This window comes from Meriones unguiculatus (assembly GCF_030254825.1).
Source record: "Meriones unguiculatus strain TT.TT164.6M chromosome 13 unlocalized genomic scaffold, Bangor_MerUng_6.1 Chr13_unordered_Scaffold_115, whole genome shotgun sequence".
Taxonomy (NCBI): Eukaryota; Metazoa; Chordata; class Mammalia; order Rodentia; family Muridae; genus Meriones; species Meriones unguiculatus.
The window spans coordinates 1-25742 of NW_026843592.1; the positions used below are offsets into that span (position 1 = coordinate 1).

The following is a 25742-nucleotide window of genomic DNA, read 5'->3' on the forward strand; positions in this document are numbered from 1 at the left end:
TGTGTGTGTGTGTGTGTGTGTGTGTGTACAAGAAAAGATCTGGAATATCTCTATTCCTGATCTCAAGCTGTATTATAGACAAACCAAATAAAAATTGCATGGTACTGGTACAGAAACAGAATGGTGGATCAATGGAATTAAATAGATGACCCAGAAACAAACCAACACACATATGGACACCTGGTTTTGGACAAAGATGCCAAAACCACACAATAGAAAAAAGATAGCAACTACAGTAAATGGTGATGGTGACTGGATATCTGCAAACTGAAAAATAGATGCATATAGATGCATACTTACAATCCTGCACAAAACTAAAGTCCAACTGGATCAAAGTCCTCAACATAACACCAGACACACTAAGTCTGTTAGAATAAAAAGTGTGGAATAACACAACCAAAATATCTAGGCCCAAGGGTCTCTTCTGAGACCCAACCAAGGACCATGAATAGAGATAACCTTAAACCACTGCACAGATGTAGCACATGGGAGCTCAAGCTGCAAGTAAGTTCCCTAATAAGGGGAACAGGAGATGACACTGACATGAACTCAGTGGCTGGCTGTTTGATCACCTCTTCATGAGGGGGTGGAGGGCAGGCTTACCAGTCCTCAAAGTAAGACAATGCAGCCAGTCCTGATGAGACCTGATAGGATTCAGTCAGATGGAAGCCTTGGAGGTCCAACCCTAGCAGTAGACAGAGGGAGGGGCATGGGAGTAGAAGAGGAAGTGAAGGTGGTATTTGGAGGAGATGGGGGAGGGGGACATAGCTGGGATACAAAGTGAATAAACTGTAATAAGTAAAAACAAAATCAGATGTATATAGGCAGTAGATACAGACATATATACCAAAGCATAATATATTAACAGTGGCTCAGAGTTCCTCATCTTTCTGTAATACTGATAATGCAATCTGGGTCTTTATATTTATGCAGCTATCTATATTTGTAGCAATAAACTATTTATTATATGAAAAAAATTCAGAAAATCAATGAAACCAAGAGGTGGTTCTTTGAGAAAATCAACAAGATAGACAAACCCTTAACCAAACTAACTAAAAGGCAGAGGGAAACTATCCAAATCAGCAAAATCAGAAGTGAAAAGGGGGACATAACAAGGGACACTGAGGAAATTCAAAGAATCATTAGGTCTTACTTCAGAAGCCTACACAACACTAATTTCAAAATCTAAATGAAATGGACAGTTTTCTTGATAGATTTCATTTACCAAACTTGAGGATTCTTAATCTAAACTAATAATCTTTTGATGATGTATTCTTTGTAAATGATTTTAAATTCTGTCCTATTTTTATACAGATTCATCATAGCCTAAAAGCATAAGAAAGCCACCATGACACCTAAAACTTCACTGATGCTCTTTGCTTGTACTGTATCATCTCAGAGCAACTGCACAACTTCTAAATCTCTTAGATTCTCAATTTTTATCTATCCACACCAGCATTGCCAAAACTATGAAAGAATGGAGTCTATCTCTTAAATGATTTCACTGAAGGAAGCAACAATTAGTCATGCATAGCAGCTTTAGGCAAAAGGGCGAAGAGTGCAGACCAAGGGCTGTGTGGTGCAGGCAACTGGTGAGACTCTCAAGGAGGTTTGTGTTGGAGGCTGAAGAATTATGGGAGAAGTATTGTCATAGTGCTGACAGTAATAAACTATGCAAAGTAGTCAATAAATGAGAAAGAAAATAACCAGGGTACTGAGTTGTGAGAGAATCCAGGTTAAATCTACAGCCAAAAATGTCATCAAAGTGAGTAACCAATCACTGGAGAAAAAGTCAACATAAAAGCTCAAGGACCAAATTAGATCTCTCAAACTGCAAATAAAGAGATTCACTCATGAGATGTTTCCATTGAAAATCAAAAAACATGTGCTCGCTTCGGCAGCACATATACTAAAATTGGAACGATACAGAGAAGATTAGCATGGCCCCTGCGCAATCGAAGAAGATATCAGAAGATGGAAAGATCTCCCGTGCTCATGGATTGGTAGGATTAACATTGTGAAAATGGCCATACTGCCAAAAGCAATCTACAGATTCAATGCAATTTCCATCAAAATACCAACTCAATTCTTTACAGACCTTGAAAAAAAGATTCTCAGCTTCATATGGAGAAACAAAAAACCCAGAATCTCCAAAACGATCCTGTACAACAACAGATCATCTGGAGGTATCTCCATCCCTGATCTCAGGCTGTACTACAGGGCAACAGTAATAAAAACTGCATGGTATTGGCATAGAAACAGAAAGGAGGATCAATGGAACCGCATAGAAGACCCAGAAATAAATCCACACACCTATGAATACTCGATATTCGACAAAGAAGCCAATTCCATTCAATGGAAAAAAGACAGCATCTTCAACAAATGGTGCTGGACCAACTGGATGTCTACATGCAGAAAAATGAAAATAGATCCATATTTATCACCCTGCACAAAACTAAAGTCAAAGTGGATCAAGGACCTCAACATAAAACCAGATACCCTAAATCAATTGGAAAAAAAAGTGGGGAACAGCCTAGAACTCATTGGCACAGGAGACAACTTCCTGAACAGAACACCAACAGCACAGGCTCTAAGAGCAACAATCAATAAATGGGACCTCATGAAACTGAAAAGTTTCTGTAAAGCAAAGGATACCGTCATCAAAACAAAACGACTGCCTACAGATTGGGAAAGAATCTTCACTAAACCTTTATCTGACAGAGGACTAATATCCAGTATATACAAAGAACTAAAGAAGCTGAAAAGCAGCAAACCAAGTAATCCAATTAAAAAATGGGGAACAGAGCTAAACAGAGAATTCTCGACAGAGGAATATCGAATGGCAGAAAAACACTTAAAGAAATGCTCATCCTCATTAGCCATCAGGGAAATGCAAATCAAAACGACCCTGAGATATCACCTTACACCCATCAGAATGGCCAAGATGAAAAACTCAAGCAACAACACATGCTGGAGAGGTTGTGGAGAAAGGGGAACCCTCCTCCACTGCTGGTGGGAATGTAAACTGGTACAACCACTCTGGAAAGCTATCTGGCGCTTTCTAAGACAATTAGGAATAGTGCTTCCTCCAGACCCAGCTATACCACTCCTAGGTATATACCCAAAGTTCACTCAAGTACACAAATGGGATACTTGCTTAACCATGTTTATAGCAGCTTTATTTGTAATAGCCAGAACCTGGAAACAACCCAGATGCCCATCAATAGAGGAATGGGTACAGAAATTGTGGTATTTTTACACAATAGAATACTACTCAGCAATCAAAAAGGAGGAAATCATGAAATTTGCAGGCAAATGGTGGGATCTAGAAAAGATCATTCTGAGTGAAATATCCCAGAAGGAGAAAGACAAACATGGGATATACTCACTTATATAGACCTATAAGATATGATAAACATAATGAAATCTATACACCTAAAAAAGATAATCAAGAGAGCAGACATGGCATAAGATGATCAATCCTCGTTTAGAAAGACAGATCGGATGTGCATTGAACATATGACAGGAGTCTACTGAGCGCATCTGAAAGACTCTAACTAGCAGTGTTTTCAAAGCAAAGACTCATGACCAAACCTTTGGCAGAGTACACGGAATCATAAGAAAAAAAGGGGAGTTAGTCTGATGGGGAAAGGATAGGAGCTCCACAAGGACCAAATATATCTGGGCACAGGGTCTTTTCTGAGACTGACATTCAACCAAGGACCATGTATGGATATAACCTAGAACCTCCACTCAGATGTAGCCTGTGGTAGCTCAGTAACCAATTGGTTTCCAAAAGTGAGGGGAACAAGGACTATTTCTAACAGGAACTCAATGACTGGCTCTTTGGTCTCCCCACCCCCGAAGGGAGGAGCAGTCCTGTTAGGCCACAAAGGAGGACTTTGCAGCCAGTCCTGAAGATACCTGATAAAACAGGATCAGATGAATGGGGAGGAGGTCCCCCCTATCAGTGGACTTGGAAAGGGGCATGGTGGAGATGAGGGAGGGAGGGAGGGACTGGGAGGGAATGAGAGATCGGGACACGGCCTGGATACAGAGTTAATAAAATGTAACTGATAAAAAAAATAATAATAAAATAAAAACAATGAAAAAAATAAAAAAGAAAAAATTAATATAAAATATTAATTAATAATAATTTAAAATAAAAAATTATTATTAAATTAACATCAACAAATTTGCAATAAATAAGTAATTATTTATTAATATGCATTATTAATAAATATAATTATTAATAAATAATCATTTATTTTTATTAATAATTCTTTTCATTGGCGGTCTTATTAATAATTAATTTTTATTTTATTAATTATGGATAACATATATTTATATTATATATAAATATATAATATAAATGTATAATATAAATATATTTTTATATTAATGCATATTAACATTTTTATTAATAATTATTTATTTTTACTAATAACTCTTATCAACATTTTTAAAAATTAATTATTTATTTTATTATTTATTCATAACATATATTTATATATAAATATATAATATAAATACATATAAATATGCACCATATTAATGCATATTAACATTCTTATTAATAATTATTTATTTTATTAATAACTTTCATCAATATTTTTTAATAATTAATTATTTATTTTATTGTCCATTAATAATATATCAATAAATATAATTATTAATGACTAAATAATACTAATAATTAATTATTTATTAGTATGTTGTTAATGAAGATAGTTATTAATAAATAATTGATAAAATATTGATAGTAAAATAATATTAATATTAATATTCCTCCATTGCTGGTGGGAGTGTAAACTTGTACATTCCTTTTTTAAAGTAATCTGGAGGTTTCTCAAAAAATCATGAATAGCTCTATCTCAAGATCCAGGTATACCACTCCTAGGTAGATACCCAAAACATGCTCTACCATTCAATCAGGACATCTGTTCAACTATGATCATAGCAGATTTATTCTTAATAGCCAGAATCTGGAGACAACCCAGATATCTCTCAAGTGAAGAATGGATAAAGAAACTGTGGTACATTTACACAATAGAATACTGTTTGGCTATTAAAAACAAGAGTATTATGGAATTTGCAGGCAAAATGTAGAACTAGAAAAGGTCACCCTGAGTGAAGTAACTGAGAAGCAGAAAGACACTCATGGTGTGTACTCAATTATAAGTGGATATTAACCATATAGTACAGCATAACCATACCACAATTCACAGACCCAAAGGAGATAAGTAACAGGGAGGACCCAAAGAAGGGTGCTTAAATCACACTCAGAAGGAAATAGAAGAGATATCAGAAGTGGTTAAAGAAAAGGAACAAGGTAGGAGAGGGAGCATAGAGAGAAATGAAAGTGGAGATCAGACCTTGGGAGAGCAGAAGCAGGAGGACAGAGAGAAAATAAACAGAGTGGGGACATCTCTTTGACAAGCAGGAGACCTATGACAACCTAGAGGCTTCTGGGAGAATATGGGGATGATCTGGCTGAGACACCTAGCAGCAGGGGTTATGGAGACTGAAGAGGACACCCTCTTACTAGATAGGACCCCTTGTTGAAAGGGGAACACCAAGTAACCCACAAAAACATTGACTCCAAATTTACTCTATCTACAAGATGTGCAAGGATAAAGATAGAGCAGAGATTGAGGGAATCTACAACCAATGCCTGACACTATCAATGATACTTTGCTGTGATCACAAATAAATGCCCAGCATAGCTGTCTCTGAGAGTCTCCATCCAGCAGCAGATAGAAACAGATGCTGAGACTCACAGCCAAACCCTGGGTAAGGCATAGGGAGTCTTGTGGAAAAGTGGGGTCTTTGTGTGCAGAGATAGAAGTATCTGGAGTGGACAGGAACTCCACAAGAAGACCAAGAGAGCCAGCTAAACAGAGTCGAGAGCATCTTGTGGAGACTGAAGCACCAATGAAAGACCATGCATAACTAGGCACCCTATACAAATATAGGCACATGTCTCTAATCTCAGCACTTAGAAGGGAGACTCTGACTGATCTCCAAACTCAAAGAAAGCCTAGTCTACATAGTGAGTTTCAGGATAGCCAGGGCTACATGAAGAGACCTTTGTTGTGGTTAGTCTAAAAATATTTATTAACCCACTATCACAGTCAATAAAAGACACAGACAACTGATAGATTTTAGAATAGCCTTATATCACCTGGGGCAAAGTAGATAGTAACCTTCTAAACAACCTTTACTTCCAAGCCCCAACCCAGGCTGCCTTCCACCCATAATTCCATAAACACTTGCATATTCTCTCATATGTATAATTTCCTCCATCCATACCAACATATGCTTCTTTCAAGCTAAGCTGTGATAGCTCTCTGCTTTCTTCCTCTACCTCTTCCAGTACCTGTCTTTCTACCCACCATTCTTCTGTGCCCAAAGCCCAAGAACCATAGTCCCATCTACCTCCTTCTGCCCTGCCCGGGTATAGGTATACTAATCATCTAGTAATAGATAATTGAAAAATATTCCTTCACATCCCATGGTTACAGGAGATAGTTAAACATCATAACAATATCCATGGCATGGCAGTAACCAGATCTCAAGGCACTGAAATAGCATTTGAATACATAACACATGACTAGTCCTCAACAGACACTGGAGAGAGAGAGAGAGAAGTTATTAGGTCAGAGAAAAATGAAAAATCACTATCAATTGCCAGCAAGCAATAATATTGCAAGGAGAAGTTCATACAGGGCCATTGGACAGACAGAAAAGCCTGCAGTTTGCATTGAATGATATGGTCTTTATGGGCTATATCAACTTAGTAGAGCCCTGTGTTCAGACCTGTGGTTCCTAAGAATGGATAAGAAGAGATGAAGAGGCAGGTAGAGCCAGAGCCTCTTCCCACATGTTTGTGTCTCACAGCATGATGACATTTGCTCCAAGGCTCTCACTAAACTTCCAGCATCAATGACAGAAAACAACTGCTTTTACTCGCTTGGCTGCTTTATAGAAAGAACCTTAATGCCAGAGATTCGAGGAAGAAAGTTGTGGTTTTTAAATACATTGTCTCTCCAAAGTCAGTTTAATTCAACAGGACACAATGATGTACAGTCATAAAAATCCTAGCTGGTGCTGATGAGATTGTTCAGCAGATAAAAAGGACTTGTACCAAGTCAGATGGACTGAGTTAAATCACCTGAAGGTACAAAACTTACTTCCACAATTGTTATCTGACCTACATATGTGCCTGATGGCATGTGTCCCCCTTGGTTTGAAGTAAAATATAAACAATCACAACAAAGTCTCTAACATGGTCTTTGAAAGCAATAATAGGATGACACAGCTAAGGCCTTGGCAAATGATTTATGCTCTAGCATTAAAAAATAAAACTTCTGCACATGTAAAGTCAACAATAAAGTGAAAGTATGGGCTTCTAAAGAGAAGTGAGTGGATGTGGCAAGGAGATAGTATTACAAATTTTCAGAGCACTGAATGTATTTCATGTAATGAAAATTCATTACATTCAGAAAATGTAATGAAGTTTCAGAAGAGGTTAGGACACTGGATAAAACATCAAAACCCTTTAAAAAACAGTGTGCAATGTTCTCAAGTTAATTAGGACTATAAGCAGTGACATTTAATGACTGACATGTGAAAGTACCTTCACAAAAGAGATGTCCATTACTACAGTTCTGGGCTGGTATTGTCCTTGCATAAGTAGGGCACCTTCTCCTAAAAAGAGTTGACTTGATGGAACTTTCCAGAATACTCACCCCCATATTTTTTCATACTTTTTATAGCATTCTACATCATATTTCCAAATACCCTGAAGAGACAAACAGTATGAAATCCATTATTGTCCTGTATGCACTGACTCTTGTGCAGCCAGAGCACAAAAACCTCAAATCCCATGAAATCAGGTTTATTGTCTCTGACAGAGAAAAGTTCTTCAGAGATGATTGAAGTATCACCAGCAAGATGTCTCAGTGGGAAAACACAGTGATAGAGCAGCACATCTTTCTGTAGCCTCTGCATGCACACTCATAGACACAATTACCTACACAGACACAAGATACATACAATACACACATGGACATAAATTTGATGGTGATGATGATGAAAACGATAATGAAAATTTTTAAAGAATGTACAAGATAAGCATAGAACCTTAAGAAGAAACCTGAGCCAACAGCAACACAAGCTTTGCCTCATGTCCTTTTGATGTGAGTTCAGGAACATCTATCTGGGACAATGACCATGGAACAGGTAAGTCACAAATTATCCACCTAGAATTAAAGTCTACATGGTATATACTCACTTATAAATGCGTATTACACATATAATGTAGGATAATCATACTAAAGTCTGTACAACTAAGGAAGCTAATCAAAGAGGACGACCCTGTATATGATGCTCAATTTTCATTCAGAAGACAAATGGGACAGACATCAGAAGATGGGGAAACAGGGAATATGACAGGAGCCTACCAAAGAGGGCCTCTGAGATACTCTACCCAGCAGGGTATCAAAGCATATGCTGAGAATCATAGCCAAATTTTGGGCAGAGCACAGGGAATCTTATGAAAGAACGGGGAGATACAAAGACATGGAGGAGCCAGGAGCTCCACAAGGAGAGCAACAGAACCAAAAGATCTGGGGTCTTTTGTGAGACTGGTACTCCAAACAAGGACCATGCATGGACATAACCTAGAACCCTTGTGCAGATGTAGCCCATGGCAGCTCAGTGTCCTAGAGGGTTCCCCAGTAATAAAAACAGAGAGTGTCTCTGACATGAACTCATGGGCTGGCTCTTTGATCACTTCCTCCTGAGGGGGAGGCAGCTTATGAGGCCACAGAAGAAGACAATGAAGCCAGTCCTGATGAGACCTGATAGAATAGGGTCAGATGGAAAGGGAGGAGGACCTCCCCTATCATTGGACTGGGATAGGGGCATAGGAGAAGAAGAGGGAGGGAGGGTGGGACTGGGAGGAAATGGGAGAGGGGGCTACAGCTGGGATATAAAGTGAATAAACTGCAATTAAAAATAAATTAAAAATTAATAAAAGTCTGCATGGAACATTGAATTTTCATTAATTTCCCAGTAATTTTGTTTAATCATTCTTTCTCTAGTGGTTTTGCCTTTAATGAATCTTTAAAAGGAATAGGAGAAAAAGATTTCACTTTATAGTTAAATATTTGAGGTGACTGACAGCCATCATCCTGTCTCAGATATTCGCAACTCAGACTCATGCATAAGATTCTGCCATTAAAGAAAGAGAAGCAAGAAAATTTGAACACAGGGAACTTCCCAGAGACTCATACTCCAACCAAGGACTATTCATGGAGATAACCTAGAACCCCTGCACAGATGTAGCCCATGGCAGTTCAGTGTCCAAGTGGGTTACATAGTAATGGGAAGAGGGACTGCCTCTGACATAATCTGACTGGCCTGCTCTTTGATCACTTCCCCCTGGGGGGGAGCAGCCTTACCAGGCCACAGTAGAGGACAATGCAGCCACTTCTGATGTGAACTGATAGACTAAGATCAGAAAGGAGAGGAGAACCTCCCCTATCAGTGGACTTGGGGAGTGGCATGCATGCAGAAAGAGGAGGGAAGGTGGGATCAGGAGGGAGGAGGGAGGGGCCTATGGGGGGATACAAAATGAATAAAATGTAATTAATAAAAAATTTTAAAAAAGAGAAGCAGCTGTAGTTATATTTCAGAGACAGAGCACGTTGCCTAGCACACTTAAGATCCTGGATATCATTCTCAGGACTGCAAAAACAAAACAGAAGCTAAAATTTTGTCATTGGAAGCTGGAGATATGGCTCATCAGTTAAAAGCACTGCAGAGGGTCTGTGTTCCCAGTACTGATTTCCAGATTCTTACATGCATCTCTAACTCTGGCTCCAGGGAACAAAGCACCCTTTTATGTCTCCTGTAAGAACTACACTCACATGCACAAACCTGCACACAGCCAAACACAGATACACAATGAAATCTTCTTACTATATGAAGCTATCATTACCCAGAACCCATAGTGAAGCAAAATATTCTAGTTACTTTGGTTCTCAAGAAGATCCTAAGCATGCCATGAATAGTAAATGCTGGGGCTAGAACCATAGAAATAAGTTCAGAGGTTCAATGACTATGCAGAAAACTCCAGTATATGAAAAATTCCCCAAAAGTGTGTATATTGGCCTGTTATAAGTGGATGCTTCAGAAATAGTCAACCAAAAGAAAAAAAATTGTTGAACATAAGCCTGGTACAAAGAGGAGATTTTAAATCTAGTGCATACTTCTGTGTCCTAGAAGTTGAAAACCCCTTCAAGATTTTTTCCAAATAAGTGCAATAGTACCTTCTCAGAATCTACACTGGGTAAAAAACAAACTCTTCTTTGATTGTTCACAAAGTCAGAATATCAAGACTGAATGAGCTGGAGATCCTGGCATTTCTGATGTAGAAGTTTCAGGGTTTTTTGAAAATTCAGATGTGTCATGTGATGTTTTGCTACAGGCTGTCTTGTGAGAGGGCATGTGATGTCTTGCTACAAACTGTCTCATGCAAGGGGCATGACTGTCCACCTGAAAACACCTGTGTGTGAACTCTGAGGAGAGGAGATATATAAAAGCCCACAGACAGTGAGATAACATTCTCTACAGCACTTTGCTGGTCTTCTGTCTTCAACACTTGACTTCCCAGAGACAAACATTCCAGAGAACTTCCTGGGGAAATCCAAATGAGGCTTGCAGCTCTCACTGACTTGCTATGATCTTCTGAATCATGCTGATCTGTGTTGTAGTTTGGTGTTGGCCTTTGGACTGGACTGCTGGGTTCAGGTCAATGAAGAGTGGACTTGTTCCAAGGAAATACTTCTAAAATGTCTACAACCCCTTATTACTAATAACCTTCTTTTCTTTTCCTACCTCTGGTCAGTGGGTGGAAGAGAGCCAGAAGTGTTGAAGAACCTTAAATAAAGTAGGTTTGTTGAAAAATCTAAGCCTAAACACTTCACTTACTGTGAAGTTGAGTCTCAATAAATAGGGCCAGAGAGATGGCTCCAAATGAGAAGTACTTGACACCAAGCCTGATAACCTGAGTTCTGTCCCTAGGACTAAGATGCCTGCACACACAGTATAATAACCATTCTCTCTCTCTCTCTCTCTCTCTCTCTCTCTCTCTCTCTCTCTCTCTCTCTCTCACACACACACACACACACACACACACACACACTCACATTGTTAATTTGGCAATAGAGCCCTAGGAGACACACAGAAATTCTCTAGAACTATGAGAACACACAGTATGAAGGCCTGAAGTCTCAAAGTTTTCTCTCAAAGAGCACTTATTAGAATGAGCCATAATTGGCAATCAAGAGAAACCATATGAAAAGCTCAATCAATACCCACCTTGTAGTAATTCAGTACAGTTCCTAAAAAGGCCAGAGGTGTGGGCCCAGGAATTCCCTGTTTCTTAAAAACTCCATGTGTACGAGTCCCAAACCTATAAGGAGAAAGAGAGAGTCTTGTAACCACACACAAGAGAAACATGACCATAACCAAAACAATAAAACAAATCAACATGGCTGCCCCTCCAGTTTCCAGAGAGTTTAGGAAATGGTGAAGGAACCTGTGTGCATGGCATCACACTGTTCATTTCTGTGCCTACTGAGTTCTGGTGGATCTAGGGTTCACACAAAAGTCAATCAGGCCGTATCAGGTGTAAACCTTATCAGTAAACCTCACCAAGAGGTAATAGAAGAAGGGTAGAGATACCCAGAATATCTGCATAACATCAGTATGAACTTTGAGATGTAGTATCACTGGAGCTATTGTTCAGTAGTAAAGGTATTGCCTACTAGATATAGGCTCTGGCTTCATTACTCATACCACTAAAAAATTAAAATGCAAAATTAATTCCGTTGTCATTTCATTTGGGACCTTCAAGATGACACCACAGGGAGAGACACTGGCTGCCAGTATTGATAATCTGAGTTGGATCTCCAGGACGCACACAATACGAGGGAACTGATTCTGCAAAGTTGTCCTCTGAACTACGCATGTACACACACACACACACACACATACACATACACACACACACACTGTAATAGTGATGCCCCTAACCAAAATGAATAAAAACACAAAATTTTATAATGTTTATACAAGACTTTATTTCAACTTCTGCTATTACTTTTTAAATTTTTATTCTGGTGCCTGTGGAGGGTGTTGGATACCCTGGAACTACAGTTAGTGGTGACAGCCAGCTCCTTGTTGATGTTCAGACCTGGGTCCTCTAAAACAACAGCCAGTACTCTTAGTCACTGAGTCATTGTCTTTCCAGCCCCAGCTTCCAAAACCAGTTGTGACCTTCCATACAAAATAGGTCTGAGTATTACCCCAATCACTAGGACATGGTCTGGGGAGGAACTTTGGAGGTTACTCACCAGTAGAGGAGCATGAGACTGATTGCCAGGAGGACCCAGGTTTCCGGGGAGAAAGCTGAAATCAGATCCATCTTTGCTTGTCTGTCAGCAAATTACTCCTATGTGCTCTCCCTCCTGCTTTGCATGCTACCTTTTGCAGGGCTTCCTTTCTGCCCAACTGTGCTGTAGTGAGCACAGCCTTCAATGTTATATAATGGGAAGATGGGTGGGGCAGGGCTCCAACCAGTAGATGGCTCAGCTTTGTTTCATCTGGACTTTGGTATCCTCTCCAACTTGAATGTTTGTAAAAGTTTATTCACAGCCTATTTTGACCTCCTTTGAGTTCATATTCTGTGCAGCAATCAATAAACAACTGTGTCATGTAAGTGAGACCAAATGCTCTTCCTTTCCATAAAAATTCAACCAAATTTATTGATATGAAATCCTTTTCACCAAGGCTCTCCTCATCCAAGAATACCTGAAATAAAGCCAAAGTAGTGTCAACCACAGATCTTTACAGAATGTCTTTGTCTACCCATGACAGATACTTTGTCATTTATCAAAACTTAACTCAGGAAAATGTGGCAGTCTGTCTGAGTCTGCCTGGACCTGGACCCCTAACAATAAATTAACTCCCACACATGGTCATCTTCTTCACTCTAGACCACAGTGAGGGTCTTCTTGTATATCCCCCTTGACAGACTGTGAGGCTACTCTGGACGTGGTCACCACTAGGCAATAGCATAGTCATTCAGACACACTTGTCAAGTGGGGTCAGGTCTCATGGACGAGTCAGTGGGCACAGTTTAGTGTGGGTCATGATTTATGGATGTTAGGAATGAGATTCATGGCTGCAAGTGACTCCTGACAGCTACGGGTCACAACAGAAGACTTACAAAAAGCTACTATGAAGCTTATAAACCATTTTGTTCAGTTGCTAATATATTGTAGAGAAGGTGTTTTTTTTTTTTTTTTTTTTTCTGGAGTGATGAAATGTTCTAAAAGGGACCAACTGTTCACCTTCTTTAGCTTTATCAATGCTTCATATTGAGAAACATATGTTTGAAACCAGAAAGTTATTGGGTTTTGGCCTAAAATCTGAGCAGTTTCCAGGAAATCTTTGTTGGCATACTGGGTAAAACAACTAGATGAAACAGAAATTAATCTCTCATAACCTGGGCAGATAATTTTGAAGATATGCACATATCAATCTCTTAAACAGTTCAGAGCATACCTCTCTGACATGATAACTTTGTTTCCTGGGGAAAATGGTATTGACTGTTGTTATCAGAAGTAACTTTTCATGAAGCAACTATTAAGAATTAGTCCACATGTTCTAGAGAAATAAAGACAGAACATTTCCTGAAACCATTAGTCTACCATGGGAATCATAATAGTCATTTTAAATACCTTTACAGTTGAGCCTGGAATAGAGAACTTTCACTGGGCACAAAATTATCCTTTTCTTTCCTGGTACTAACCAAAATGGCTACAGCAGTTTGTAGATGAACCACTGAAGTGTAAACATTCTGTAGTAATCAGGGGAGAAACCACTGTGATGTCACCATTCCAAGGCTCAAGCCATAACTGACAAAGTGACATATGCATTTCATTTCCTTAACACTTTTAAATTCAACAAGTTCTTTTGAACAATTTTTGCACTAAAAGTGTTTTATTAAATTTACGTTTTTACATAGCATTTACATATATATGATAGCTATATAATATGATACATATGATTTTTAGATATTGATTAAAATCAGCAGTAATGTGCACCTCCAAACTACAGTGTACTATCAAAAACAGACATCCAATGACAATATTATGTTGCTTACTGTTTTGTAAGGACAAATAGCCTAGTCTTATCCATTTATTTTTGGGGACATGATAACCAGCAGAGGTCATTTCATAGCAAATAACCTCATGGATATGACATTTAGGAGAAAGCACATGTGAGAAGAATCCAGACAGTGAATAAGACATTTCCTTACTCTCTTCCTCTCTTGATGCAAAGATTACAAATAATTTCAGTAAAACATCAATCTCTCTAAATGGTAGCGCTTCCAATGACAGAATATCTTCAATACAGACCTTGTCTCTTAAAAAGTGACACTACCTACCATCACTGCAATACTTGAGACTAAACTTACAGCAAATTATCTCATGAGCATCAGCCTTTTCCAACCAAAGAACCAGGATATAAGTCTTTATACAGTGAACAGTAAGACATTCCCACTACTATAAGGATCCTTTATATTATTCTTCAACAAAAACACCAACTGACACCCCAATTTGAGCACTGTTTTAATGGCACTATAGTATTTTCCAATTCTTCTTTTTTTTGTTGTCTTGTTTGGTTTCTTTGCTCATTTTGTTTTTAAGATATATATTCCGGAATATATGGAATATTCAGCATATTTATTTTTTCTAATAAATATAACTGAAAATTAGTTTAATATTTCATATTGTTGCATAGTATTTGAGGTTCAGGCATAAGAGTAAGGATGTATATGGTTATCAAATATGGTGCTTCTTTTAAAAACCATTTTACTAATAATAGATATATGGTTGCTTCAAGTCTGGAAATACAATGGTTAAAATAATTTGTAATAAGAATTTTTAAAGGGCATGAGAGTTTAATTTCTCAACTATATAACAATGAAGATGATGATTGGTTTACATATGATAAAAATCTTTCTCTTTAGTGTCCCAACCCGTGGGACTTCAACAGGTTCCTAAATGGGGGGGGGGTGTTGGAAAGAATGAAGTAAGACAAAAAGACACAAAGAATGAGGCTAAGTCTGTTTGTCTGATCAAAGCCTTGTTTATTTGAAAATTTTACACAACTCTTTAGGGAGAAGGCAGGAAAAGGGGAAGGCTAATTTACTGCTGCAGAAGATAGCAAGAGTGCTTTATGGTTTGAGATACCTCCTGCAAGATACCTCAAGAATGTTTCCTTAAGATATCTCAAGGATGTTCCAAGGTGTTCTCACATAAATCTATCACCCATGACCTAGGGTCCTTGTGCAGCTGTTGGTAACTTTTCCACTAAATGGCATTGGCTCCACTAAATGGCTTTGGCTCACTAATTGGCTTTGGCTTCAGTAAATAGCTTTGGCTCCCAGCATCTCCTCCCTTCTTAAACAATTTAAGAGGCTAGCAGGTAGGTTTTGAACATGAGGTCTTTTGCAGATGGTGGGCATTAACCAGAGGGGGGAAGTAGTGACCTGATCCTCCCAAGGCATTTTGCAGCCTTTTCGGGTGTCTCTTTGGGGAGGAGAGGAAGACCCCATCAACACCTGAGGGCATCCCCAGCAGGTTGTGGTTAGGGGTAATCAGACACCAACCTCTATGCAATCAGGTTTGCTTCTCAGGGGACTCAGAAGGGGGCAATTGGGCCCTCCCCCTGCAGTACTTTGTCTTGCACCCCTTATAGGTACCCAGGCTACATCAGGCAAGCATTTATCTGAGTATGCTGTTCTCATGAGAGCCAAATGCAAGTAGTCAAGACCCATGTGATAGACTGTCAGCAATCTTCCTTGGGCTCAGCTAAGCCTCTGTCAGCCAAATCAAGTCTGTGATAATGAACTTGTATAGGTTTAGATGCCAAGGAGTCAATTTGTTGTTTTACAAAGCTAGTAAGTCTTTTAATGGCCCATGGGTCAAAAGATATGAGGAGAAGGAAACCCACCATGGGTCCCACAATTGAAGGAAGGAAGGTGGTGAGCCAGGGAGAGGTTGAAAACCAATTATAAAACCAACTCTCCTCTTGTTCTCTCTGTCTCTTTCTCTCTTCTAGGCCTTCCCTAATCTTATCCATGCTGTCCCTTACAATCCCAGTATAATCTGCATAAAAGCAGCACTCTTCCTTCAGTGAAGCACAGAGTCCCCCTTTCTGAAGGAAAAGCAAGTCTAGCCCTCTTCTATTTTGTAGGACAACTTCAGACAGTGAGACGAGGGATTTCTCCAAGTTGGTGATGCCAATCTCCAGTCTCTCAACATCCTTGTCAATTGTCCAGCAAAGGTCAGAGTAATGCTTGTTGGAGAGAAGGAGAGAGATTATACCCGTCCCAGCACCCACAGCTCCGAGGCCGAGGAGGACAATTAGTGTAATAGCTGTTATGGCCTCTCTTTTTGTTCTAAGCAATGCATGGTCATTAATGGGGTCCCAAAACCGGGCAAAATCTTCCCCAGAATAATAAATCAGGCGGAGAATTAATTGGACAAGGACACAGAAGGTAGTAAAATTGCTTTTGAGGTGAGGGGTATATATGCAGGGTATATATACATTACTGCAAATCTACCAGCTATCGTTGCCTGGGAGGATATAATTGGGAAAGTGGTTTGATGGTGTAATGGTTACATTACAAAGATGTCTGTGTTTCTGAAGAATACTGTTGCCTATGCATAACTCAAGGCCAGAAACAGAAGTCACCGTCAATCTAGCCTCAGCCTGTTGTGACCATCTGCATTTAGAATGGTCAGAGGAGTAGAAGATTTCCTCAGTGACAGCAATGCCTTCATAAAAGGGTGGGGCAGAATCATACCAAAGCCAACAGGACTCAGTAAGTTCAGGGTGTGTATGATTCAGGGCTAAAAAGGTATGATTAACAAGGTCTAAATTAATATGGCGTGTATCAATCCCATCTTCAATCAAGGAGGGGATAGGCTTATCAGCAAAGGAAGGAGTCGGGGAGGCAGGGACATTTTGCTTAGGCTCTGTCCGTGCAGGAAAATCATTTTTCTTGGGTTCTATCTGTGCGGGAGGGGTGAGGACAGGATTGGGTCCAATAGCTATGGGTGGAATAGCTGATTCTTTCCTTAAGGTGAGGTAAATGATAACTCCTGGACCGTTCACACCTACCTGCATGCTCACACCTACCTGCACACTCACACCTCCTTGCACACTCACACCTCCCTGCACGCCCACACCTCCTACCACACTCACCTTTTACCACACTCACACCTACCTGCACGCTCACAACTCATACCAGGATCACACCTCTTACCACGCACATGCACATACCTCCTACCATGCTCACACTTCCCTGCACGCTCACACCTCCCTGCATGCTCCTCACAGTTCCCTGCATGTTCCTCACACTTCCCTGCAGGCTCACACCTCCTACCACACTCACACCTACAAGCACGCTCACACCTCCCTGCATGATCACACCTCCCTGCATGCTCACACCTCCAACCATGCTCTCTCTGTCTCTCTCTGTATCTGTCTCTGTGTCTGTCTCTCTGTGTCTGTCTGTCCTTGTCTCTGTTTCTCTGTCTCTATCTCTCTCTGTGTGTCTCTCTGTCTCTGTCTCTTTCTCTGTCTTTATATAGCTCTGTCTCAGTCTCTCTGTCTCTGTCTCTCTGTCCCTGTCTCTGTCTCTCTCTGTATCTGTCTCTTTGGCTCTGTCTGTCTCTCTCTGTGTCTCTCTCTGTCTCTGTCTCTCTCTGTCTCTCTCTGTATCTCTGTCTCTGTCTCTCTGTCTCTCTCTGTGTGTGTCTCTCTCTGTCTCTGTCTCTCTGTCGGTCTCCATCCCTGTCTCTGTATTTGTCTCTGTATCTCTCTGTCTCTTTCGGTCTCAGTCTGTCTCTATCTCTGTCTCTCTGTGTCAATGTCTTTGTCTCTCTCTATCCCTATCTATGCCTCTCTGTCTCTGTCTCTCTCTGTGTCTGTCTCTCTGTCTCTTTCTCTCTGACTCTGTCTCTCTGACTATGTGTCTGTCTCTGTCTCTCTGTGTCTCTGTCTCTGTCTCTCAGTATCTCTGTCTATGTCTCTGTCCCTGTCTCTCTCTGTCTCTGTCTTTCTCTGTCTCTGTCCCTGTCTCTGCCTCTCTCTGTATCTCTGTCTCTGTATCTCTGTCTCTTTCTTTCTGTCTCTGTTTCTCTGTCTCTGTCTCTCTGTGTCTCTGTCTCTCTGTATATCTCCATCTCTGTCTCTGTGTGTGTCTCTGTCTCTCTCTGTCTCTCTCTATCTCTGTCTCTCTGTGTCTGTCTCTGTCTCTCTCTATCTCTATCTCTCTGTGTCTGTCTCTGTCCCTGTCTCTGTCTCTCTGTATGTCTGTCTCTGTCTCTCTGTGTCTCTCTATGTCTCTGTCTGTCTCTGTCTCTGTCTCTCTGTCTTTCTGTTTCTGTGTCTCTCTGTGTCTCTGTCCCTGTCTCTGTCTCTCTCTGTCCCTGTCTCTCTATCTCTCTCAGTCTCTGTCTCTGTCTCTCTGTCTCTGTCTCTGTCTCTCTCTCTCTCTATGTATCTGTGTCTGTGTCTCTGTCTCTTTGTCTCCATCTGTGTCTCTGTGTGTGTCTCTGTCTGTCTTTCTGAATGTCTCCATCTCTGTCTCTGTGTGTGTCTCTATCTCTCGGTGTCTCTGTCTGTCTCTGACTCTCTCTGTGTCTTTCTCTGTCTCTCTGTCTGTGTCTCTGTCTCTCTGTGTCTCTGTCTCTGTCTCTATCTCTGTCTCTGTCTCTCTGTGTATCTGTCTTTCTGTCTGTCTGTCTCTGTCTCTCTCTATCTCTGTCTCTGCCTCCGTCTTTGTCTCTCTCTGTGTCTGTCTCTCTGTGTCTGTCTGTCCTTGTCTCTGTTTCTCTGTCTCTATCTCTCTCTCTGTGTCTCTCTGTTTCTGTCTCTTTCTCTGTATCTCTCTGTCTCAATCTCTCTGTCTCTGTCTCTCTCTCTGTCCCTGTCTCTCTGTCTCTCTGTATCTCTGTCTCTTTGGCTCTCTCTCTCTCTGTGTCTCTCTTTGTCTCTGTCTCTCTCTCTGTCTCTGTCTCTCTCTCTGCCTCTCTCTGTATCTCTGTGTCTCTCTCTGTGTCTCTCTCTGTCTCTGTCTCTCTCTCTGTGTCTCTCTATGTCTCTGTCTCTCTGTCTCTGTCTCCCTCTCTGCCTCTCTCTGTATCTCTGTCTCTTTCTCTCTGACTCTGTCTCTCTGTCTCTTTCTCTCTGACTCTGTCTCTCTGTGTCTCTGTCTCTGTCTCTCTGTCTCTGTCTCTCTCAGTCTCTCTGTCTTTCTCTGTCTCTGTCCCTGTCTCTCTGCCTCTGTCCCTGTCTCTCTGCCTCTCTCTGTATCTCTGTCTCTGTATCTCTGTCTCTGTCTCTGTCTCTCTCTGTCTCTGTCTCTCTCTGTATCTCTGTCTCTCTGTCTCTGTCTCTCTCTGTATATCTCCATCTCTGTCTCTGTGTGTGTCTCTGTCTCTCTCTGTCTCTGTCTCTCTGTGTCTGTCTGTCCCTGACTCTGTCTCTCTGTATGTCTGTCTCTGTCTCTCTGTGTCTATGTCTCTGTCTCTGTCTCTCTGTCTCTCTGTCTTTCTCTCTCTGTGTCTCTCTCTGTCCCTGTCTCTGTCTCTCTCTGTCCCTGTCTCTCTATCTCTCTCAGTCTCTCTATCTCTGTATCTCTGTGTCTGTCTCTCTCTGTGTATCTGTGTCTGTGTCTCTTTCTCTGTCTGTCTCCATCTGTGTCTCTGTGTGTGTCTCTGTCTCTCTCTTTCTGCATGTCTCCATCTCTGTCTCTGTATGTGTCTGTCTCTGACTCTCTGTGTCTCTATCTCTGTCTCTGTCTCTCTGTGTGTCTGTCTCTCTGTCTGTCTCTGTCTCTCTCTATCTCTGTCTCTGTCTCTGTGTCTCTGTCTCTCTGTTTCGGTCTCTGTCAGTCTCTCTCTCTGTCTCTGTCCCTGTCTCTGTCTCTGTGTCTCTGTCTCTCTCTGTTTGTCTCTGTCTCTCACTGTCTCTCTGTCTCTGTCTCTCATTGTCCATGAACCTCAAGCATTTAAGCTCATTTAAATATATTTGAATGTGTTTGATTATATTTAAATACACATATATTTAAATAAATTTGAATGTATTTAAATACATTACCCGATGTGCTGGAATGAGCTGTGGAGCTCAAAGAATGTCCTTCCAGGCCAGTCCCTCCCAGCTCCTCAGATGTCACCTCCTGGAGGTTGGTCTGATGGTAAGTGCTATCCCTCTGGATAACCTGCCTGAGGGGTCACACGGGGGTCCTTGTCCTATGACCTGGGTCACATGACGCTGCCGGGGAGGATGGCAAACATGTTATTAGTATGTTATAATGATGTGTTATAATGATGTGTTATCAGCTCCTTCCCTCTGGGCTCCGTCCACATGACCGATGGACTTGACCCTGTGTGCAAATCCTTCAGCCCTCTGTGCACTCATTCATTAATTCATTCATTCATTCATTCACTCCTTCATTCTCCTCCTCCTTCTCCTCTTTCTCCTCCTCCTTCTCCTTCTCCCCCTCCTCCTTCTCTTCCTCCTTTTCCTTCTCCATCTCCTCCTCCTCTTTCTCCTCCTCTTCCTCCTTCTCATCCTTCTCCTCCTTCTATTCATCCTTTTCCTTCTCCTCCTCCTCCTCTTTCTCCTCCTTCCTCTTCATTCTCCTTCTTCCTCCTCCTACTCTTTCTCCTCCTCCTCCTCCTCCTCGGCCTCCAGAATCCAGGAAGCATCTTAAAGTCTTGGGGAGACAGTTGAAAGGTCCGAGCCCCCGTCCTCACCTCCACCCCGGAGTGTCTGACTGTGACCCTCTCCTCACCTCCCTGCCCCCCTCACAGCGTTCTTCACCCACAAGGTGGAACACGAGAGTAAGACCCACAAAGGCAGGAGCTTCCAGAGGACCGGGACGCTGGCCTTCGAATGCGTCTACACCTCCAAGTGAGTCCAAACCCGGTGGGGGCTGCCGGCTAGGGGAGGGAGGAGAGGGGAGGGGAGAGGAGGGCAGTGATTCGGTTCCTGCAGCGTTCTGGAGCTCTGGGAAGCCAGAACGATGGTTCACAGAGCGAATCCGGGACTTGGCCGGGCCACACGGAGAGACCCTGTCTCGAAATAACTCACAAGCAATGCGGCAGCCTGGGAATTCTTTCTCTCTTTCTTTCCTTCCTTCTCTCCCTCCTTCCTCCCCAACTTCTTTCTCTCCCTTCCCTTTCCCTTCCTTCTTCTTTCCCTCCCTCATTCCCACTTTCCTTCCCTTCCTTCTTCTTTCCTTCCTCCCTTCCTCCCTCACTCCTCTTCTTCTTCATTCCCTCCCTCCTCCCTTCCTTCCCTCCCTCCTTCCTTCCTTCCTTCCCTCCCTCCCTCCCTCCCTCCCTCCTTCCTTCCTTCCTTCCTTCCTTCCTTCCTTCCTCCCTCCTTCCTTCCTTCCTTATCAAAAAGGGGCAGGCCAAAGGTAGCCCAAACAAATGCAAAAATCCAGGTACAAGATGCCTAGCATATCCTTAAATGCTAAAGGTGAAAGGGAGTTTATATAAAGTTTGGATACAAAGGCCCATCCCGTGTAAAAAAAAAAAAAGGCAAGCCAAAAAATAGCCACAACCAATGTAAAAGCAAAGTACAAGATGCCTAGGGTATGCTTAAATGCTAAAGGTAAGAGGGAGTTTAAATAAAGTTTGGCTATTAAGGCATAACTCCCCATTCTATATAAAAAGGGGGACAGGAAAAATAGCTACAACGTATATAAAAATCTAGGCCTAAACCTTCAAACAGGTACAAGATGCCTAGGGTCTGCTTAAACTCTAAACTAAAAAGGAGTTTATATAAAGTTTACCTAAAACATGCCTTTTCTGTTGCTCAAGGCAACCAGCTTGTCTCTCTAATGGGAGACCTCTCAGGAGATAGGTAGAAGCTTGGCCTAATGCAACACTTACCCAAGACTCCAAAAAAGATACTTTGATTTATCCAACCTTGTTTTTACTTCAACGTGATAATGATTGTATGTTCAATAATAATGGTAACTTATATTGCTGATCCCTTTACATGGAAACAACTCTCACCCTGACTGAGACATAAAAAATAATGTCTCCAGTCAAAACATCAATCATACATGGCCAATAAATCCTTGGCTATAATATCTTCAAAAATTTCATTATGCCATTATTTAAATTTGCGTAAATAAAATTGGCTTACAGTCTAGTTTCATCCTGCACATTTCATACATTCATAATTTTAGAACTGTATGATGTTTGTGAGAAATTATATGTGTTCAGAACAAAAGGACTGGGCACTGGAGATGCTGGATCAAACCTGACAGAATCCTCTTTCCAGCATGCTGAGACCTTAACATGTCTATTCCAGCATCTTGCATGTTCCAGCATTCTGCTTGTTCCTGCCTCAACTGCTTCAATTGCTGTTTCTCATCAATATTTCAATATTATTTGGTGATATTTGACAAAAAAGTGGGCTTCTTCTTCAGACTATGTTATCTGAACTGAAATTTCTAGGCTAGGTGTATGAGCGAACATACCTGTAGGGTAAGCAGTCAGTAGGCAGAGGCAGGAGGATCACATTGCCAGACACATTTTTAAGAAGGAATTTATGGTATTAATTTGTTGGTGGTCCCATCATTATTTCATTCATTCTTCATTCCTTCCGTCCTTTCTTCCGATTTATTTATTTATTTATCCACCCATTTATTTATTTATTTATTTATTTATTCATTCATTCATTCATTCATTATACAGTGTTCAGCCTACATGTACACCTGCAAGCCACCAGAGGGCACCAGATCTCACTATAGATGGTTGTGAGCCACCATGTGGTTGCTGGGAATTGAACTCAGGACCTTTGGAAGAACAACCAATGTTCTTGTCATATGAGCCCAACCCTGGTCCTACTTTGTTTTAGCTCATGTTCCATAAATTTTCTTAAACATAAATGAATGTGTAAGACATTAAGAAATGTCTTAATGATTCTTTACTATGGTCACACATAAGTTTGAACAAATACTGCTGAGTTCATCTCAAGAGCTCACGTCACCATGTGGTGAATTAAATTTATCATTGTGTTTTCAGGATGATAACTATTTCTTACCTATGACCACTAGGAAGCTGTAAGCTGCCTTAGCTGATCAAACTGGATGGATGAGTAAACAGCAGCTTTTAAGCCAGCCTTGAACTTGTGATCCTCCTGTCTCAGCCTTCTGAATGCTAGGGTTCCAGGGTTGGGCTGCTAAAGTGAGAACAATGAAGCAAATGATACATTTATCTGTTTGCGTGGGGGGGGGAATTATCACATTTTTACATTTCCAAACTTTATATGCATGACATATCTCCCACTTTTAATAAAATATTAAAATGTGTCACTCTGTCATGTAGCCTTGACAATCCACAAATATGCCCTTGATTTTTTCTGTTGCCATCTGTTGCTGCTCAGGGGGCTAACTGGTTAGTCTGGTTTGTGGCCCCTTGGAGAAAACTAACTTTAAAATTTATTATTAGTATAATTTAAAGAGGTAGTGAGTGTTCTTTTTGGAGGGAGGGGAACTTTATTGATGATCCATAGTGTATTATTTTTTTCTTTGAAAATTTATTATTTGTAGAGTATTCTGCCTGCATACCAGAAAAGGGTGCCAGATCTCACTATAGATGTTTGTGAGCCACCACATGGGTGCTGAAAATCAAACTCAGGACCTTTGGAAGAGAAGCCTGCACTCTTAAGCTATGTGATGTCTCTCCAGCCCCATCATTTATTATTATTTTATTTTTTTAAATTTTTACTGATTTATTGTACATCCCTGTCATAGACCCCTCCCTTCTCTCCTCCTGGTTCTACACTCCCTGTTTCCCCTATCACCCCTCACCTGGCTCCTCAGAGAAGGGGATCACCCCTCCCCTGTGTCCACCCACCCATGCCACCATATCAAGTCGCATCAGGACTCAGTGCATCCTCTTCCCCTGTGGCACGGCAAGGTAGCCCCAACAGGGGAATGTGATAGAAAGCTAGCTTGTGAGTCAGGGTGCATTCATATGTATGTTGGTCCCGTTGTGTTTAAAAAACCTTGTTACCCTCGTGTCCTTCATCCCCTCTGGTGCTTACACTCTGCAAACAGAGTTCCTTGAGCCCTTGAGAAGGAATTGCTGGAGACATCTCATTTAGGGTGGAATGGTCTAAGGCCTCTCACTGTGAATCAATTGGTTTTGGGTCTCTGTATTTGTTCCCATCTGCTGCAGGAAGTTTTCTATGATGGCCGAGCAAGGCACCGATCTGTGAGTATGGCTGCTCCTTTAGCACAACTATAGCATTTACATTTCTCTGATGTCCCTGGCCTGTGTAGACTCAGGCTCCTGGCCACCCAAGCCATGTTGGATCAAGGTTCCTTTTCATGGAGTGAGATTCCTGAAACTCAACCAGATATTAATTGGTCACTTGCATGAAATTTGTGCCACAAGCACACCAGCAAAACTTGTACCCAGGTTACCATTGGAGAGTGAAGGGTGTATGGGTGAGTTGGTGTGTACTTTCCTCTTTAGGTGGACTGTGGTGAATGTTAAGGGGAATGTGAGCACCCACAAGCACGCATGCCATGTCTTCAATATCTTATATATTGTTGAAAAAGCAGGCACTTGAGAATAACTATAAAGTTATGCTCCAAGAATCTGACATTTGGTGGAAATTAAACTTTCAGGAATTAGCATGGCACCTCTTCATTTTCCTAGTTCCATTGTATCCTGTTATTTTCAGGTATTTCAGACCGAACAAAAAACATCTGTTCAGGCTGGAAATGGACTGTAGTTTCCAGGTTAGATATAGCAGTAGCATAAAATTAGGTCAGTGGTGAACTATACTTATCTGTATGCATTATTAAAAACATTTAGATTGCAACATGTTTATATTCATGAATAGACTTACATGTATTATAGGGATTTTATGTAGATAATTCACAATATGATTGCCGAAAACTCTCTCAAAAATTTACTGTTATTTCATCAACTTACTTCTTTTATATTTATCCTCCTTCATAATTAGAGTACCTCCCTGGTTTATCCCAATCAGATCAATTGTACCTGCCATTGTATTGTGTCCCTCCCTACCATGCTTTCTTGTTTCTACAGTCATTCCATGATGAATACTCACAAACCAACATTTGGAGCTAGATGCCCAAGAGTAGAGAATGAAAGATATTTGTCTTCTGGATATGAGTTACCTAAATTATATTTTTCTTACTTACATCTATTTATATGTATGATATTTATCATGTTAAACATACTTATGAGTTTCCATATCCTACCTATTGTGAACAGAATAGCAGAGCACCAAGGGCAAGGCCATGGTGGCTGTGGAGGTCTTCCACAATGAAGGCGACTGAGCAAGTATTTGTAGAGTGGGATGTCGAGTCATTTTTATGTATGTCAAGGAAAAGAGAGCAGGGTCAGGCATCAGATTCATATTTCTGTTTAGAAAATTCTCTACTCTGATTTCTGGGATGGTTCAAGCTGTTTAATAGACATCCCACCCCTTTACAGAGATTGATTTTCATGCCTGTTCTGTAGAAGAATCTCATATACCACCCAAATCTTCTTAAACTCCCAAAAATAACAAAGAGAACAAGTATT

General features: G+C 40.9%; 1 long non-coding RNA gene and 1 other non-coding gene across 4 annotated transcripts; one reads left to right on the forward strand and one right to left on the reverse strand.

Moving 5' to 3' along the window:
* Positions 1-1885: 1885 nt before the first annotated feature.
* On the forward strand, positions 1886-1997 carry LOC132650574 (U6 spliceosomal RNA). Its single transcript, XR_009588871.1, has one exon. It is a non-coding gene; the product is annotated as a U6 spliceosomal RNA (small nuclear RNA).
* A 4092-nt stretch (positions 1998-6089) lies between these two features.
* On the reverse strand, positions 6090-20965 carry LOC132650573 (uncharacterized). Of its 3 annotated transcripts, XR_009588870.1 has the most exons (5): positions 20951-20965; positions 20254-20427; positions 12426-12882; positions 11389-11482; positions 6090-7804 (listed from the first exon to the last, which is right to left on the reverse strand). It is a non-coding gene; the product is annotated as an uncharacterized LOC132650573 (long non-coding RNA). The 3 variants fall into 3 exon arrangements; XR_009588869.1 differs by lacking the exon at positions 20951-20965 and having other exon boundaries at positions 6090-7710; positions 20254-20726; XR_009588868.1 differs by lacking the exon at positions 20951-20965 and having other exon boundaries at positions 20254-20726.
* Positions 20966-25742: the final 4777 nt, after the last annotated feature.